Here is a 3,551-nt window from a genome sequence, read left to right as displayed (position 1 = left end):
AGTGATATATTAAGTCCTTGGAAGTTGTATTTTACATTAAACGTAAATTAAAACCATAAATTAAATGTGTGCACAGATGAGCCCAGTCTTAGCAAACAGTAATCAGGTACTGTCTAATTTTCCTGTACTGGATAGATTCATCAGGACCCACAGAGTCTCTCTAGTAATTTTCTGTATCCCCCCTATGTCTGACATTTACTTCATTAAAATAAAGTCTCCTATAATCATAAGGCAAAGAACATTCTTATATTAAGGAGAAAGAATGGTATTGCCATCACAGTATTTTAATCTGGAAAACATATAGCTACTGTTCTCTATAATGACATATTTGAGAAGTCAAATAACCTTAAGAGAGGTTGGCTATAATAAAGTCAGTCTACTCCTTAAATACTTAGTAAATAGCTTTTTGTATGTAAATATATGCTTAAGTTTAAAACATATAGAATTTTTAAAAAATTTTAGCCTAAGTTCAATAAATTTATTTTGTCGAAGCAATTGATATCTTGAGCATTACTGAGCCAACAGGACATCAAAATAAAAAGTGGTCTAAAATTAAAGGCACAGTATGTTAACAAACATATGATCCTCAGTCACAAAATTATAAATGTAGTTTGGATTGGGGGTAGGCTGGAGGGGAGTTAATCCAAACTACAGCAATCGAAGTCTTCAAACTACCTTCAGAACAGGGCTGCTGATTGTTCCCTTCATCTCTTCTTGTGACCTTGAGCTCCCTTTAAAAAAAAAATTCAGTGGAGTATCACAGTTGGCAATTTGCTGTGAGTTCTTGAAGATAAACAAGGTGTAGTATGGCTAAATTACATGTGGTTTCCATATTAGCTTGTTTGGCAGGGTGATCTATTGCCAAGCGGGTCAGTTGCCCCACTGCAGGTTCAGTCCACCCCTTGGGAGTTATAATTTCCTCCATATCCACCACTGTTGTAAAAATCTCCATAGCCATCTCCACCAAACTCTCTGTGGTTGCCATGGCCTCCTCTACCACCACAGCAATGGCCCACACAGCTGCTACTGAAGCTGGAATTGCTGTGTTATGACTATGTTGATAGTCTCTGGCACCAAATCCTCCACTGAATCTACTACTCTTCGAATGTCCAAGACTGCAACCTTTGTAGTGGTGTTCATGTGCCATCTTTTCTAACCAAGATGGCACTTCTTGTTTAGCCTCCACAAGAAGATCTGACAAATCCTTGGTAATATTCCTCTTAATAAAGGTAAGGTAATGTTCCTCTTAATAAAGAACAAGGTGGCAAAGCCAAGTTTTCCTATATATTTGTACAGCCAATGAGGTGCACATTTTCTTCAATACCACTTGGCAAGTCAAAATTGGTAACTTGTTTCACATTTGAAATGTCCAGTCCTCTTGCTGCTACTGCTGAAACCCCTAGTATTGGGCTTTTTCCTGAGAGGAACTGGAGAGGGCTTCTTCTCTATCTCTCTAAGATCATTCTCCATGGATACTGATACAAGCATATCCTTCATGGTATAAGAAATCCTCCCTTTCTGCACCCTTTTTGGACTCCACAAACACTAAAGTTAGTGAATCTTTTCCTGTTGCATTTAGGAGGTCAAAATGAAATGACCATTTGTCTGACTCTTTCTACAAGATGTTCTCAGAGGTAAAGCCAATGTTCTCACAGCCAAAAAGATATATTCATCCGAGAAAGCACAAGCAAGCACCTGTATTTCCTTAGGGAAAGTAGCACTAAACCATCAGGGTGTGGAGAACTTCCTTTGGGGGCATACTACTTGTTTAAGTATTCTGCATATCTAAGCTTCAAACCCCATATCCAACATATGATTAGCTTTACCCAACACCAAGTATCTTCAGAAGTCTAATCGAATATTTCCTCTTTTCCTCATATCTACTAGGCCTCCTGGAGTGGCTACTAACAATTAGCATCCATGTTCTAAATTTCAAATCTGCTGACCAATATCAGCACCGCCATAAACAATGTAAGGACTAACTCTGAACTGGTAGGAAAATTTTCTGGCTTCTTCATAGATTGGTACTGCCAGTTCTCTCATTGGTGCTAATACCAAGGAGATGGGATATTGTTTGCAGCACCCATACCTTCCATTTCCCTTCAGGGCCCTCAAAGTCTCTCCTGGACTATCTGAACAAATCTAATTCAAGATGGGCAAGAGAAATGCTGCAGTTTTTGCAGATCCTGTTTGGGTACAAGTCATCAAGTATGTTGTCTCTTTGATAATAATAGTAGCATCCTTTTGCACTGGAGTCAGATGAGTATAACAAATAAGCTTGATGTTGCCCATGACAATTTCTCCCATATCAACATCACTGAAACTTTCAATATGTGGGGGACAGTTGTTGCTTATTGTCTCAATTGGAATACCATATTTCTCAAAGTTAATCCCCGTGTTATCTCCAGAAAGAGTTCCTGTTCCAAGCACTCACTTGGTGGAAGTGGTTTTGACCAATCATCTTCATCTGATTTGTTACACCAGGGAATGTTTCCACCACGTTCAAATATGCCAAAACTACTTTGTCACCCTGGCTGCCAATGCTGTCACTCTGTCTACGCTTATCAAACCTTCCCCTTGATCCTCTTCCACAATCACTGAAGAAACTAGAACTTCCTCTTGAATCACTATGAGACTCAAAACTGCTGTAGGCACCCTTATCTTTATTAGAAGTCCACCCTGAACTGTCTTTATTGTAGACTCTTTTTGAAACTTCTCTGTTCCTTAAGTGAGGAGGAATATAGCACATTCTGCTGGCTGTACTTCCTCCATTATGATTATCTCAAGAGTTCAGGTGTGGGCAAGCAAACTGCTGATCCAGCCCAAGGGCATTTTCCACCTTCACCGGATCCATCCCTGAAGAATACAGAGAACTCAGAACCTTCCGCTGCTGCTGAGTGAGTGTGTTTGATTCACAGAGAAGGCCCTCTCACCAGAGAACTGTGGCTCTCTGAAATATATAGAATTTTGTCCAACAAATGAGGTCTCCAGATATATAACCAGGTTCAAAAGAAGTATCTTTGAATAAGTTATGATTCAAAAAAGTTTTAAGACATTATCATACAATGATTATAAAGCATGATTAAGCAAATTATTTAATATGGGTATCTTTTGTTTCATGTATTTTCTAAATGAATTCTAAATTATTTAATTTAAAAATCATTTCTTCAGATTTGTTTTTTTTTTTTAATTTTATTTTTTTATTTTGGTGACATTGGTTTATACCATTACGTAAGTTTTGGGTATACATCGTTATATTTTGATTTCTGCATAGATTACATCATGTTCACCACCCCAAGACTAATTACAATCCATCACCACACACGTGTGCCTAGTCACCTCTTTCATCCTCCTCCCTTCCCACTTCCCTTCTGGTAACTGCCAATCTGATCTCTGTCTCTGTGTGTTTGTTTGTTGTTGTTTTTATCTTGTATTTATGAGTGAGATCATACGGTATTTGACTTGCTCCCTCTGACTTATTTTGCTTAGCATAATACCTTCAAGGGCCATCTGTGTTGTCACAAATGGCTAGATTTCATCCTTTGTTATGG

At 38.3% G+C, this 3,551-nt stretch overlaps 1 pseudogene; it reads right to left on the bottom strand.

Moving 5' to 3' along the window:
* Positions 1–859: 859 nt before the first annotated feature.
* On the bottom strand, positions 860–2,854 carry LOC101400802 (ATP-dependent RNA helicase DDX3X pseudogene; annotated as a pseudogene).
* Between the last annotated feature and the right edge of the window lie 697 nt (positions 2,855–3,551).

This window comes from Ceratotherium simum, chromosome 10 (genome assembly GCF_057802395.1).
Source record: "Ceratotherium simum simum isolate JZ-2026a chromosome 10, ASM5780239v1, whole genome shotgun sequence".
In the NCBI taxonomy this organism is placed as follows: Eukaryota; Metazoa; Chordata; class Mammalia; order Perissodactyla; family Rhinocerotidae; genus Ceratotherium; species Ceratotherium simum.
Note: the sequence above shows the minus strand (reverse complement) of the source record. Positions and strands in the feature narration are given on the sequence as shown.